The sequence below is a fragment of the Tenrec ecaudatus genome, chromosome 2 (assembly GCF_050624435.1).
Source record: "Tenrec ecaudatus isolate mTenEca1 chromosome 2, mTenEca1.hap1, whole genome shotgun sequence".
In the NCBI taxonomy this organism is placed as follows: domain Eukaryota; kingdom Metazoa; phylum Chordata; class Mammalia; order Afrosoricida; family Tenrecidae; genus Tenrec; species Tenrec ecaudatus.
In genome coordinates this window covers 53,287,420-53,304,078 of record NC_134531.1, presented here as the reverse complement: position 1 = coordinate 53,304,078, position 16,659 = coordinate 53,287,420, and positions in this window count along the sequence as shown.

Below are 16,659 nucleotides of genomic sequence, written 5' to 3'. Positions count from 1 at the left end.
CAACATCGTGATAAAAGGAGGAAAGAATGAAGTCCAGGATTTCACTTTGCTTGACTCCACAATCAACGCTCAGGGACACAGCAATCAAGAAATCAAACAATGCATTGCATTGGGCTATTTGCTGCATAAGACCTCATCGCAGTGTTAAAGAGCAAGAAGGCCCCTCTAGTCTAGCTGTCTACCAAATTTCCTGGTATAGATGAGTAAGCACCTTTAGCATTGCGTATGTGTGTTGGCACATTTTAGTTGGTATTCCATAAATTCTTGGGGTCTTATTGTTTACCATTGCCTTCTGGGTTTGATCTTCTTAATCTTGTTAGGATTGAATGCCTTTGCATAGTTGATAAAACTTCTTAATCAGAGCTTGATATTTATTCAACTTAGACTTCTTCCCTCAATCTTTTCGATTCTTGATCATCTGTTGCCTCCTCAGAAACTTCTCTGCATCCAGAACAAGATGTTTGATACAGTGACGGGGTATGTCTGCCACCTCCGTTTGACACTCCCTGTGTCCTTCAACTTGAGACTTGAATGTCTCCTCAAAAGCAGACAGACTGCCAAGTCCTTCTTCTGATTCTGCACCTTGGCATATAAATTTTGGCCAATGTGATGTTAGCAAAATTGTTTTGTTTTGTTTTTTCATGGAAACAGCCAAAAACCGCACCTGTGGAGGAATGCATCAGCAGAGTCTGGTACATACATACAATGAAACATTACTCATCCTTAAAGCACTTCATGACATGGACAAAATTGGGAAACCTTGTATTCAACACAGTTCATTGATATCATAATGATAAATCTTCTATAGCACCATTATTAGAAGGGAAAAAAGAACACAGAAAAGACAACTGAAAAGGGGGCTCCCGGCGACTTCATAAACTCAATACAGAGCTCCAGACCTCGTCACCTTCCATCTGGTTCATCCCGTTGTTTTCAAGGGTCTCTTTCACTCAGCTAAACCAATTCCTAGCCGAACTGACACACACACCCTTACATGGTTCAGACAGCATGTGCGGAGTGGCCCCTGCATCCACTTCAAAGTTGTCTAGATGATAAGAAAAAGCCCCATCACTCAGGAACATTCTGACTCTGTGCATCTCTCCCAGCAGGTAGTAAAGCAGAGGGCAGGAAACAGGTGTTGGGAAAGGGTCCAGAGGAAATGACTAGGAACATAGCATCAAAGTCCTGTCGCCTGCTCCTACACGGGCCATGCTTCATCTTTTGGGAGCAGTGGGTATCTCTGAAAGGAACTTCATAAACCTCTTGAAGTTTTTGCCAATATTTCTTTCTGATGGCAGCTGGGAATTCTAGCCTTGGAATTAACCGTTGCTACAATTCACACGGGCCCTTCTGTCTGTAGTGGAAAAGTCAGTATAATTATTGCCTGCTACAAACAACATTTCTATATGAAATCCTCTTTTCATCCATTAGACAAACGTTTTTCGAGGGCATACTATGCGCATATCACTGAAGTAAGCTAACACAGAAAAACATCCTCCTGAAAGCTGGTTTCGATTAGTGTATTTGCCGTTAAAAGCCAAACCCCTGACTCCAGGCAACCGGCCAATTATTTGAAAGTCAAGGCTTATGCCTTGACCTTGAAAACATTATTCAGGGATTAAATTCTTCTGAAAAAATTTTAGAGCATATTTTTTTAAATACATAATGACCTCCCTTTGCTTCCCCTCAAACACTCGGGACTTTTCATGAGAGCGATAGCATTACTCTTCTTCACTGCTCCACGATAACTTCTCCCACTGGAATTACTCGCGTTCTCATTCTCTCTCGTTCATGTTTTCTATTCCACATTCGATTGTTCATACTACTCTATTTAATAAACATTTGTATTATTAGAAACTACATCTATCTGGCTACGTTTGTGCTCCTAATATTTGTCTAGGTCACCAGTGAAGCCCAGTGCTAGTCAGGAGGTGGGTCCTGGAGAAGGCACCATCATTGAAAACATGAAGCAATCCTTATACAATGTATATCAGTCGCTGGAATGGATTTCTCTGGTTACATTGGAGGGCGGATGAACCCATCGTGAGCTGTTACGAGAAATCCCTTCAATGAAGTCAGACTGGGGAGCCAGGAAGAGCTGCACAAGAACCACTGAAAGGCTGGCCAGCTTCCTGGGGTTGTGGTTTGGGTTGAAAGGGAGAGACCAGTCTGACACGGTGTTAATGGGGTGTGCAACTTGGGTGCATGTGATTACCAGGAGTCAACCAGACTCCAGACATAGGCATCGGGAGCTGCCCTTTTTCAGTGTGCCTTCCCAGGGAATCCTGGCGGCGAATGAAATGTTTTCACTGAAATGGATTTTCCAGAGTCTTCGATGAGGTTGATTTAGATCTCAAGCACAGTTAACGGCGTTAATGAAGAGGGTCCCCGGCATTTAGGGGCTGCAGGGACTGGCCAGGAACAGAAGTACGTCCTCTTTTTGGAGAGGACCGAGTTGGAGCAGGCCAACTCTGGGACCTGCTCCTTGACTCGACAACCTGGGGAAGATGGATCTTCGGCAGCTGGAACTGCATGCCCTAAGGAAAAGCTTTCAGGTAGCATGTCAGCGCATGTCCCTGTCTCTCTGAGGAAGCCATGGATAGTTAGCTAAAGGCCAGTAGTTGCATAAACAATTTAGATACACAGTGCTATGTTCACGTACAAGAATTAAAATTTTTTAAAAAAACAAAACAGAGTTCCTTTTTTACAATTCTGGAGCGATAGGCATCCAAAAAAAATAGGGTTTTTTCCACTTGTGTGATATGATGTATGATTTTTTTTTCTAATCCATTTCTGTCAGCATCCTGTCTGGCCTACTCTGTAAAGAAAGCCCCTTACATCTTTAGGGTTTGTTGGGGAGCAGGCCATGGGAAAGGGAGGATGGAAGGAAGCTCTGGATGAATCTGAGCAGGAAACGTCCTTAACAAATGAAGGCTCTCTCTCCTTGCCCAATTCTGAAATGCCTCTGGCTTGAGGGTCACCGTTCACTCACTATTTATGTGTCTCAGGCAAAGTCGTAACAAAGAGCCCCCTTGTCACCCTCCCACATCCCCCTGAGCTCCGAGGAGAGTTTCCACCCGAGGGGCTGGGGAGATCCGGAGCTAGGAAGAGGCCCAAGGCCAAGGGGTCTCTCTACAAAACCTTCTTGGGAAAAGTCAAATGTGAGGCTATAGGAACAATGGGGGGCATATGAACCCTGCAGCAAGGAGTGCTTTCTTTTTTTTCTAGGGCGCCTAACCCTTCCAGTTGGTGTCCCCTAGACAGCATCCCACTGCTCGGGGAGCTGCCAGCGTGAACAACTTGGGGTCCACTCCCCCCTGCCGAGGAGTCAGTCCCAGCTCACAGCCATCCAGTATGACAGAGCTGACCAGCCCCAGGAGCTTTCAGAGGCTGGGGGTCTTTATGGAGGCAGATTACCTTATCTTTCTTCCCCAGAATCGCTGTGGGTTCAAACCACTGAGCTGTTGGTTAGCAGCCCAACACTTAACCCTCTGTGCCACCAAACCAAACTCACTGACTTTGAAGCGATTCTGCATCATAGTGACGCTATGTGACTGCCCCTGTAACTAACTCTTTACCGGAGTAGAAAGTCCGGTCTTTCTCCCTCAGAGTGGCTGGTGGTTTCTAACAACTGACCATACAGCAGTGGTTCCCAACCTTCCTAACCCCGAGACCCTTTAATACAGTTCATGTGGTGGTGGCCCCCGACCATAAAATCATTTTCGTTGCTACTTCAGAACTGTTATTTTGCTACTGTTATAAATTAGGCGACTCCTGTGAAAGGGTTGCTTGACCCCAAAGGGGTCATGACCCACAGGTTGAGAACCGCTGCCTTACAGTTATCAACCTAACATGTAATCCAGTACACCACCAGAACTTCCTTTACGGGAGTAGAAAGCTTCATTTTTCTCCTGTGGAGCAGCTGGCGAATTTGAACTGCTGGCCTTGCATTTAACCTCCCAATGCATAACCCACTATGCCACCAGGACCAGTGAGGCAGATTTCTGAGCTGTTGACATACATACTCAGGGAATAGTTCATCTCTAGAAAGTGATCTTTAAGAAGAAAGCCAAAGCCAGTTGCCACCGAGTCAATGCTGATGCACGGCCACCCCTGCGGGCCAGAGTAGAGCAGCCCCTGGGGGTTCCACAGCTGTGGGTGAATATGTTTCCCTTCTGGCACCCAGTTCCCTGCGCGAGCAAAATTTCTGTTTCGCCCTATTTGCAATTAGTCCAAAATCTTCCCCACGTGCTGGAAAAGCACGTGCTAAAACTGCACTTCCTGGAAATCCCCTGGCCAGCAGACACATCCAATACAAACTGCCTGGCACCTTTCCCACGTGGGACTCTCAGCACAGGCCAGGCCCGGAGGGTGGATCCCTGGGCAGGCCACTCACACTTAGCCCTAGGAACGTTGGAGCCACATTGGGAGCTGCATGTTAACTTGGGAGACACTCCCTTTTAGTCGGACTTAGCTCCAGATTCAAAGTCTGGGAAGTTGCCATCTAGTGTGTAAATTGGGGCTGTCTGGTTTTAGATGCCATTTTGTTTGTTTGGCAAATGCCATATCTACGATTCTCTTGGACCTGTGATGCCTGCTTTACAAACAGTAAACTACGGTGCCGTGTGTTCAGCCTGCCTGTTAATGGTATGGTCAGGACTCAGACCCACACAGTCTGACCTGGAGGCTGGACCCTGACCCGCTACATGAAGACCGACTATCACTCGGGTGTTCAATGAGGCAAAAGTCAATGAAATTGAAACCATTCAGGACCCTTTGGACCTGAACTCACTTGCATTCCTCTCCGTGTGGTGTTCAACACCCCTCCATGCAAGCTCGCTCCTGTTCTACCACACTGGCCAAAGAGGAGACAAAATGCAACCCACTGGGGCTCTGCTATGCAGATGCTGTTCTGTGTTGCACGCAAGGCATGGGCGGAAAACATCAACAACAAAAAGGCCCACTGCCGGTGAGTCGATTCCAACTCACCGTGACCTTCAATGAGGGTAGCTCTGCCTCACGGGACTTTCTGTGCTGTAACCTGTACAGGAGCAGGTCGCCAGGCCTTTTCTCCCGTGTGTTTGACCGCTCAACATTTCAGTGGGGAACCAAATGCTGCCAGGGCTCCTTGAAGTGTCCTTGGGATGATCCAAAGAAGATGCTGGACTTTTCATTGTCCCCAGGTGATCCAAATACATGCAGGCGCTGACACAAAGGGTTGAAGAAAGGCCTGCTGATCTACTTTTTAAAAACTCAGCTCTTGAACTTACAGTGGTCCCTGATTCTTCTCTGATACACATGGGGTCACCAAGAGTCAGAATTGACATAATCATTTTTTTCTTTTCTCCAACCAGTTCTCACCTCCTGTGGGACGCTAGGCAACTGAGAATTTTCACTCTTTCTTTTCTCTTCCCTAGATGGGAACTTTCATTTTGTAAACATGAAAAAGTCTTATATAATATTTATTAAAGCACACTCGCATTTTCTCCTCAACTCCACCGTTGACTCACTAATTCACAGCTCCTACAAAGCCCTCTAAGGAGCCCTGTTGGGGAAGTGGATAATACATTGGGCTGCTAACTGCAAGGTAAGCTGTTCGAACCCACTAGCCACTCTACAAGAGACCGGTGAGGCTTTCTGCTCCAGTAAAGTTTCCCAGTCTTGGAAACCCACAGAAGCAGTTCTACCCTGTCCTATAGGATTGCTATGCATCCTAATTGCCTCGATGGCAGGGAACTTAGGAGTCAGATGGAACTTGGTGGCAGTGAGTCTAGTTCTCCTTGATAGGGGTCTCTAGTCATAGCTTCCACTGCCAGCTCAAGCAGGAAGAGACCATCAGACCCTTACACTGACTCTACGCAGAGAGGCTTGTCATGAGATCCATTGTGCGCCCACCAAGCCCTCCCAGAGCCCTCCGAAGCATTTGACAAATCCAGATGATAGCGCCTGTCAGGTGTGCCCCCACGCGTTTGTTGCTTCTCAACAGAGGGGAGGCCACAGTGATGACCATCGCTCCCTGAATTAAACTTGACGGCTTAGTTTACTCTCGCAGGTTCCTGGTAAACAGCCACAGCTGAAAAGGCTTATCCTGTTTACATTCATGTGCAATGTTCTCGGCTGGGACTCGCGGAGCAGGGCAGAGGCTGCACTCCCTCAATGTCAGCTGTGTGCGGGGCTCTGTGTTTAGACAAATGGTGTTTAGGTAAGAAAGCCACTGTTGATGTGATCTCTTGTATCGACATGGAGCGTTTGACGTAGATAGACGCTGCTCTGTTTCGGCACAGGCCAGCCCTCCCGAAGAGGAGACTCGTCAGTGTGTACAATGACGGGACTTCCTCTATGGATTAAGCCTACGCATTGTGACCTTCTGAGTTTCTTTTTCCAAGTCAGGGTTGCCCAATCTCCACACCATGGAATATTTTGGAGCAGATAATTCTATGCTTTGGGGTGATGGCCTATGCATCTTAGAATGCGTACCAGCATCCCTGATCTCGTTCCACGAGCTACCGGGAGCACCTCCTCTCCAGCCTCGACAATCACAAGGGCTTCTGAGCCCTGGTTCCATGTCACAAAATGTGTCAGCCCCTTCACCCCCACCCCCACCCCACCCCACTCTGAACCACCCACCCCCTAGCCCACCCCCCACCCCTTCTCTATCATGGACCTCTTCTGGGACCAGACCATGCAGAATCCTTAGTAAGGTTTGATCAATTTAAATCATAGGACAAGAGGTGATCAATATGGCTTTGAATTGCTTGATTGTAGTATTTCTTAGCTCATATGAATTTGAACAGCAAACTTGTTTTCTAAAAATCTCTCCATGTTGAATTACACAATTGTCATTACTGACTGGCAGCCTTTTTTGACATTTCTCCTTTTTCGTTTCATTCTCAAAGGAGATGCCTGAGCTAGGTTCACCAATACTAGTCCTCACAATCTGGTAGCTGAAACACCAGCAGAGTTGGCCACACTAGCGACAGCAGTGAAAGCAAGAGCACGTCCTTCAAGTGCCTGCAAAGAAGACCAGGTGAGCGGAAGCATCGTTGCCAGTGAGTAATGATGACAGCTTGGACTGGAGGGCACCAGAAGCTTCCAAGAATAACTTAGCAGAGAGTTTTAGCCTTGTAGGTACATTAATACATATAAGCTGGGCTTACCATCCCAAATGTTTTTTTGTCGTCTTAGCTAACCATAAGAATATTTTACAAAAAAAATTATAGATTTCTATTGAAACACTGCACAAAAATGTTACGGCCAGTCAAGTTGGTGACACCCCCTCTGACCATGTCACCTAGTGCGATCTGCACCCCTGCCTCACACAGCCCAACAACACAACTGCCTCTGTGTTGTCAAACGTCGCCCCTCCTCCAGCTGAGAATTGCTACTCTAAACTAAAAAGAAAACTTCTTCCTAGAAAATCCCAGCAAGGGCAGAGGCCATTCATAGCACGTTCAGGAATCTCAGAGCCTTATCCTCAGAAAAGTGAGGACTGAGAAACTGAAAATCAATAGTTTTCCCAATTGCTAACTTTAGAATTAAAATAAATTTAAAAACTCACTGCCACCAAAGGAAGTAAAAGGAAACAGAGGAATGATCTAGGAAGAAAAGCTATGGATACTGGTATAAGCATAGGTGTTCATATGTAAATACATTAATCTATAAAAATAGAGGTTTGGGCCTATGTACACATATCTATATGGTAATACACTGATGGATGGATTTCAAGCCCCTGCTTATACACTCCCACAATATAAAAACTTTTTCTCTAACAAAGTGTCATTCTGTGATACCCACCTTCCCATTACAATCACTGAAGATGAAATGGGTGTATAAGCAAATGTGGTGAAGAACACAGATGGTGCTCAGCTATTAAAAGATATAGCTTCTGAGGTCTTAAAGGCTTGAAGTGAAACAAGCGGCCATCAAGCAGAGAAAAACAAGGCCACAAGGAAGAAGCACACCAGCCTATGCCATCATGAGGTGTCATCAGCACTGGGTAACAGGCATCAGAAGACCCATACAAATAAACAAAAACATATTGTTGAAAACCGGGGTGGTTGGGGCGGGGGGGTCGAAGCAAAGACCCAAAGTCCATCATTAGGCAATGGAACATCCCCACGCAGAGGTGTCACAGGGAAGGGCTGAGTCAACCAGAGTGCGGTAAAGCTCCAATGAAACACACTATTCCTGTGGTTCCTTGAGGCTTCCTCACCCCACTCTCATGACCCCAGTCCTGCCTCTCACTTCAGACTAGACTGGAGCTCATACACAGGTATAGATAAGAGCTCATGACACATGGAATCCAGGAGCAGGAATGGGAATAGCAATACCTGAAGGGTAGGAAGAAGGGGTGTAGGGGAGGAAGGGTAACCAATTGTAATGATCAACACACAACCACACACACGGCCAGGGGGAAGAACAGAAGAAACCATGGGGGAAGGGGAACAGCGGTCAGTGTAAGATCTGAAAATAATTTATAATTTATCAAGTGGTCACAGGGTGGGGGTAGGGGATACCAAGGTACCAAGGGCTCAAAAAAAAGTAATTGTCTAAAATGGATGCATACGCAAATGTGGTGACAAAAGCTGATGGTGCCCAGCTATCAAAAGATATAGTGTCCAAGGTCTTAAAAGCTTGAAGGTAAACAAGCGGCCATCTAGCTAAGAAGCAACAAAGTCCTCATGGAAGAAGCACACCAGCCTGTGTGGTCACGAGGTGTCAAAGGGATTAGGTATCAGGCATCATCAGAACAAAAAATCCTATCATTGTGAATGAGGGGCAGCATGGAGTAGGGACCCAAAGCCCATCTATAGGCAATTGGACATCCCCTTACAGAAGGGTCGCAGGGAGAAGACAATCCAGTCAGGGTGCAGTGCAGCAATGTTGAAACATACAACTTTTCTCTAGTTCCTGAATGTTTCCTCCCCCCCAGTTCATGATCTCAATTCTACCTTACAAATCTGACTAGACTAGGGGATGTACACTGGTACACATAAGAACTGGAAACACAGGGAATCCAGGACAAATGATCCCTTCAGGACTAGTGGTGAGAGTGGTGGTACTGGAAGGGTGGAGGGAGGGTGGGGTGGAAAGGTAGAACCAATTACAAGGATCTACACATAACCTGCTCCCTGGGGGGTGGACAACAGAAAAGTGGGTGAGGGGAGACATCGGACAGTGTAAGATATGACAAAATAATAATTTATAAATTATCAAGGGTTCGTGAGGGAGGGGGAGCAGGGGGGATGGGGGGGAAAGGAGCTGATGCCAGGGGCTTCCATAGAGAGCAAATGTTTTGAGAATGATGAGGGCAATGAATGTACAAATGTGCTTTACACAATTGATAATATGTAAGGATTGTGATAAGAGTTGTATGTGCCCCTAATAAAATTATTTTTTAAGTAATTGTCTAGAAAAGAAAGATGGAAACCTATGGACAAATATGCCTGAGACAATTGATGTATGGATTGGAATAAGAGTTGTAAGAGTACCCAATAGAATAATCTTTTAATAAAACATTTAAAATCTCACTGCCACCAACTTGATTCCAAATCATAGCAACCCTACGGGACAGGGTAGAACTTCCCAGGTAGGTTTCTGAGACTGTCCCTCCTTCCTTTTCTTTTCTCTTCTCTCTCCATTTTTTATTCTTTTTTTAGAATAGCTCTACATATATGTATATTTTAAATACAGTACACATATCATACAATTCAGTCACATTAAGAAGAGTTGTGCAGTCATCACCACAATCGATTTCAGAACATTTTATTCTCATCCTGTCTGCGGTTAGCTCTCCATTTCCCCCATCTTCCCCTGCCATGCCCCTAGGCAATTATCAATCAAAGTACTCCCTATATATCTCTCTCTATCCTGGATTTCATATATAGGAAATTATATAAAATACAACTATTTCCAGAAATAGAAAGCCTCATCTTTCTCCCTCGAAGTGGCTGGTGGTTTAGACGGATGACCTTGCTGCCCAGCACATAGCCAATAGACCACCAGGGCTTCACAAATCTCTCTCTCTCTCTCTCTCTCTCTCTCTCTCTCTCTCTCTCTCACACACACACACACACACACACACACACACACACACACACATCACATCACCAGGGCTTCACAAATTTATCTCTCTCTCTCTCTCTCTCTCTCTCTCTCACACACACACACACACACACACACACACACACATATCACATCACCAGGGCTTCACAAATTTCTAGCTCTCTCTCTTTCTGTATATAAACACACACACAGTCATTGAGACCATGCTGATTCATAATGACCCTGTAGGACAGGGTAGAACTAAGAATTGCCCTTGTGAGTTTCAAATATTATAGCTGTTAAGAGAGTAGAAAATCTCATCTTTCTCCCTCAGAGCAGCCAGTGGTTTCGAACTGCAGAGCTTGCAGATCACAGCCCAACTCATAACCACTATGCTACCAGTCCTCCTCGGCCCCCCAAAGCCTATAATTAAAGAACTCCTTTGATGTATTGAGAAATTTCCACCGCAAGCATATTTGTGACAGGGCAGCAAGATCACCTGAAAATAACACATATATAGATACTCTTGTGATTTTTAGGACAATTGCCCACATTTTATATTAATTTCTCTTGGGGAGACATTCAGTGTGAGTGCCACCTCTTGTCTGTCGGTTTGTCGTTCTGTGTTGGTTTGTGGGTGCTCCTGTGCTGCTGAAAACTTTGTGGCTGATAATTCAAATCCCAGCAGGATCGGGCCAGGGGAGCAGGCTTTGGCAGACTACGAAGAAGGAATAGTCTGCCCACTTCTGAGGAATTAGTCATTGAAAACCTTACATATCCCTTGTCAGATACAGTGAGAGGAGGTAAGTCCCTCAGGTGGGAAGGCACTCAAACTATGACCGAGGAAGAACTTCTTCTCTAGGAGAGTCAGCCAGAAAGACATGGGTGAAGGAAAGCTTTCGAGATCTTCCTTTGCCAGATTTAAAAGAGGGCACAGACTAAGGGATATCATTGCTGGTGTCAGATGGACCTTGGCCGAAAGCAGAGAAAACAAAAAATAAAGTTTATTTGGGTTTCACTGACTGTGCAAAGGCATTTGACTGTGTGGATCATAACAAACTATGGATGTCCTTAAGAAGACTGGGAATTCCAGAACACCTCATTGGACTCTTGCAGACACTGTATCTGGATTAAGAGCAGTCATGCTAACAGAACAAGGAACTCTTGCCTGGTTTAAAAGCAGGAAAGGTGTGTATCAGGGTTACATCCTCTCATCATACTATTCAATATGCAAACCAAGCAAATATTTAGAGAAACTGCTGATTATATGAAGAGGAATGTAGCAACAGGATTGGAGGAAGGTTTATTAACCACCTTCAATATGCAGATGACACCCTCTTGCATGTTGAAAGTCACTTGAAGCACTTGCTGATGAAGATCAAGGATGGCAGCCCTCAGTGTGGATGACAGCTCAGTGGAAGGAAGACCAACATCCTCACACCTGCACCAGTAGGGAGCATCATGATGAACGGAGAAAAGATTTCATCTTGCTTGGATCAACAACCAATGCTCATGGAAGCCGTAGTTGGGAAATCAAATGACACATTGCATTGGGTAAATCTGCTCCACAAGCCCTCCTTAAACTACTGAAGAGCAAAGGTGATGCTTTGAGAACATACCTTATCTAGGCCAAGGCATTTTTAATCCCCTCATATGTATGTGAAAGTTGAACACTGAGCAAGGAAGACCAAAGGAGGATTGATAAAGAAGAATTGATGCATTTCAATTATGGTGCTGTTAAAGAATATTGAGCATACAATGGACTGCCAGAAGGACAAACAAATCTAAGAGGAAGTACAGTCAGAATGTAAGTAAGGATGGCCTCTTGGATCAAGCCTCTTGTGAATCCCTTCCGACCGACCATTGACCAGGGTTGTGAATGGCCTTGCTATCAGACAGCGTTCATTGGAAAGTGGATGAATGCAGATGTAGTCAGGTTAAAATTTAACAACTTATTATTGGCTCTCCCATTTTAAATTTGCTCTAGTTGTAATTATTTGCTGTGACTATATCAACTAGGTTTTACTCTTTTGTTATTGTTATTGAGGTTTTTGTTTTGTGATTTTGGTTTGGGGTTATTGCTTTAGTTTTTGGTTTATGTTCTTTGATATGAAATCTAGGATAGGTAAATATATAGAAAGTAACTGATTAATAGCTTCTTGGGTTTATGGTAGAAGTTGGGGAGAAATGGGAGCTAATAATGAGTATAAGAAGAAAATATTCTAAAACTGTAGTGATGATTGCACAGCTTTTTTAATATATTTAAACAATTGAACTGTATGATATGTGAATTATATGTCAATAAAACTGTTAAAATTAGCAACAACAATAAAGCAAGGATGGCAAGACTTTGTCACAAGTACACTGGACATGTCATCAGGGGAGACCAGTCCCAGAAAAAAAAAGATGTAATGCTTAGTAAATTGGAGGGGCAACAAAAAAGAGGAAGGCCTTCCATCAGATGGATTGACACAGTGGCTGCACAATGGGCCCAAGCGTGACAATTGTGAGCAAGGCACTGTCGTGCATTGGTCACAATGGGTCAGAACCAACTCACCGCCACCTACCACCACCAAGAAGTAGAGTGATGTGAACTGCACCTGCATTCTATTCAAGGAACTCAGATCGGCCTGGGCCTACCTTTCCCACATTTTTGGCTTGCCTTCAGCTCACACCAGTTTTATGAGGGCTCCGTTGCCATCCAATGCATTCTGCCCCACAGGGTTTTCTAGGATGTGATATTTACAGAAGCAGGTGGCTAGGTCTTCCTCCTCTGAAGCCACTGGGTACATTCAAACCATCAGTCTTTCAGGTAGTAGCTGAGGTAGTTACATAATCTGGTGTCAACTTGAGACTACTAAGAGTGAAGGGGTGGAGTTTAACCTGTCAATTAGGTCTTAGCTTGATGACTTCATTTGAAGGTGCTACAGAGATAATCAGATTACTGAAGGCCAGACACACACTCTCTCTGCGTTGTCTTCTTGCTGATAAGCCCCATGGAGCTACACTGATGCATCCAGAGCCCTGGAACTAGAGAAGCCACATGGAGACCTACTCCAGCACTGAGATTCTTCCACTGCCATAAGACTTTCTACCCACATAAGACTTTCTACCCACAGTTCTGTGATCTTCCTGCATTCAGCATCATTGCATGGCTGCATGAGTGTAAAGAATGTATGGACTAGTATTGACATGTGGCATAATATCGGACTTACGGACTTGATCTGGACTGGCTGGGATGTTTTCTTAATGTCCAATTGCTCTTTGATATAAAGTTCTTTCTTACACACCTATGAGCGCTCCTGGATTTGTTTCTCTGGTTAAGCCGGGCAACACAGTAGCTGAACACTTAATTGCATAGTTTCACCTTTTTCCTTCATTCTAAGATGGATAATCTTAACATTTTAAGATTTTTGCAAACAAAATGACCTTGGCAATTGGTATTTGGACCACACAATTATCATTATAAAATTTAGCCAACATGGAAAGGAATGATCACAAACCTCACTCTCAGCAAAGAATATACAATAAAATTGTTTCATTTTTGTAGACCTCGATTGCTTTGTTCTAAACAAAGTTGTCATTTATCTGGCTTTACTGCATTATATTAATTGAAACATAAATAAAATGAGATTCTTTCTTGAAGCCATTAATTTCTATTTTATTCTGTTCATGGGAGCTTTTAAAAATTCATAGGAAAATGTCTATTATCTTTTCATTCCATTTTTCTATGGACTTACTGAAGTCGCCTTGTATTTGCTGTCAACTATAATTCAGATGCGTCTTATATTTCAGACGGTTTGGGGGTTTTTTCCCAATGATTTTTCAATCCTTGATAATTTGGCACCTGATTTTGGAGCCCTGCCTTAATGTAGTTTACAGTCTCTCGTGTATAGAATGGTCAGCTTCACTATTTACAGTCCTGTGCTGACACTGAGCATAGTGGAGAGCCATTTTAGCTTGAAGATATTTGGAGTATCACATCTATTTGAGAATTATTCTGGTGCTAACAAATGGGAGCTGTGTTACACCAGATAACAGAAACTCTAAAAATAAAATGTGAAACCCTATCCAAAAAAATATATCTTAAATGGTTTGTGAGGATCGTATTAACCGGGGGCTCGTCAACATCCTATGGCAGGGGCAATCATTTCAAACTGCATTTGATTTGATTCTGATGGTGGTCGTGGATAGCAATGGTAGCTATCTAGAAAGGGTTTTTAGCCTTAAAAATCCTCTTTTTCAATGTTTTTATCGGAGGACCAGATCAGTATGCTAGTGAATAAACATGTATTAAACAAGGAATGTAGTACAGCACCATCATTACAGTTTCCACATTACAGTTTCACAGGAGAAATCAATGTCTGGGTCCCTTTATTTGCGCATTCTGTAATTTAATCTTTTAATCAGTTAACTGCCTCCCCACCAAAAAATGGGGGTCCAAAGTATAGTCTCTCTTGAAGTACAAATATCTGTCTTGCAATGCAATGCTGTTTGTGATCAGATAAAATCTATACGCCGACAAGAAGGTCTAGCTAATACAACTCTTACTCAAATGTACCCACCATCCACTAAAGCTAGAGATGAAGAAATTGAAGAATTCCACCAAATTCTTCAGTCTGAAATTGATAGGGAGAACTGCGCCTGTAGGTTTCAGAGACTGTGCCTCCCTACAGGAGTAGAAAGACCGTCTTTCTCCTGAGTAACAGCTGGTGGTTTCAAACTGATGGCCTTACCGTTAGAAGCCCAACTCATAACCACTACACCACTAGGGGTCCGTAAATGGTTGTAAACCTGGCTTTGGTGCTAGAAACAGAGCGAGAGATTGCAGGATAGAATTACTGGAGGCCAAGGACTTCTTCAGTGCACGTGCCATTTTTCAAATTGCATAAATGGTAATGATACACATAGACCTCACCAGGTGGAATTCACAAGAACAAAATTGACTACATCTGTGCTCTCATGCTATATCATTGGAAGATATAGCAAAGTGTGGTGAAGAAATTAGATGGTGCCTGGATATCAGAAAGGATATCATCTAGGGTCTTAAAGACTTGTCGTAAAGCAAGCAGCCCCCTAAATGAGATGTCAGCTAAGTCCATATGGCAGAATTAGAAAATCCAAGACTAGAAGAGGGAAAATACTAGAACTGAAATTCTGAGTAACTGGTTTGCAGAGGAATGAAAGTGAAAGCCCAAAATACATTTGCAATGTCCCCACGTGGAGTAAGCCTCCAGTCAATTTCCTCTGAGCATTAGCCAGGGATGTGAATACTCTTATTATCTGACACGGTGCACTGGAAAGTGGGTTAAAATTTAACACCTTATCATTGGTTCTCCCTTTTAATTCATTTTAAATTTGTTCTAGTTTTTATTATTTTCTGCTTTCTTTTCCATTGATACTTTTCTGTTGTATTTTATTATTGTTGGGGGTTTGGGGTTTATTTGTTTGTTTTTAATATTTTTCTTTATATAAAATGCAAGATAGGTAATTTACCTAGAACAGGTAATTTTTTTTAATCCAGGATAGATAATTTATCTATGGAGACATAACTGGATCGATAGTTACCCAGGGACATAGCAAGGGAGGTTGCAGACAAGTCAGGAGCCACTAAAAATGAGGACAAGAAAGAAGAAAACGTTCTAAAGTTGATTGTGGTGAAGATTGCCCAACTCTTTTTAATGTGTTTAAACCACTGAATTGTATGATATGTGGATTATATGTCATGAAATTGTTAAATCTGTTTAATAAAAACATAACAAAAGACTAAAATGGATGTCAGAAGAGACTCTAAACCCTGCTTCTGAGCATAAACAAGCTAAAGCAAATGTAAGAAATGTCAATGTAAAGTAGCTGAGCAGAAAAGGTCAAAGTGCAGTTCAAGAAGACAAAAATGTATATTCAAATGAAATATGCAAAGACCTCAAGTTAGAAAGCCAAAGAGAAAGATCATGACAGGCATATCTTGATATGATAAAATAGATTAAAAAGTTCAAGCCCTGAGCTACAGTATTGAAGGATTCTATGGACAAAATATTGAAAGATGCAGGAAGCATCAAAAGAAGATAGAAGGAACACCCAGAGTCACCGTCCCAAAAGGAACCAGATGACATTCAGCCAGCTCAAGGGGTCGCATATGCTCAAAGTCAATCACACTGATGAGAAGTCCAAGCTGCTTTAAAGGCATTCGTGAAGAATAAGGCTCCAGGAATTGATGGAATACCTATTAAAATGTTTCAGCCAGTATTAAAAGATATAGCATTGGGCTCTTAAAGACTTGAAGTTAGACAAGCAGCCATCTAGCAGGGAGGCAATAAAGCCCACATGGAAGAATCACACCAACCTGTGGGATCATGAGGTATCGACGGAGATAGGTAGCAGAACTTCAAAAACAAGCAATCAAATTGACAAGAAGGAGCATGGACAGAGTGGAGACCCCAAACCCATCATAAGAAAATTGGACAGTCCCTCACAGAAGGGCCACATGAAAGGGATGATAAATCTAGGGAGTGGTGTAGTACTGAAGAGGCACATAACTATCCTCTAGTTCTTTAATGGTTCCTCCCCTTACTACTATCTCTTTTACCTCATTAATCTTGTACACCTAAGTATATT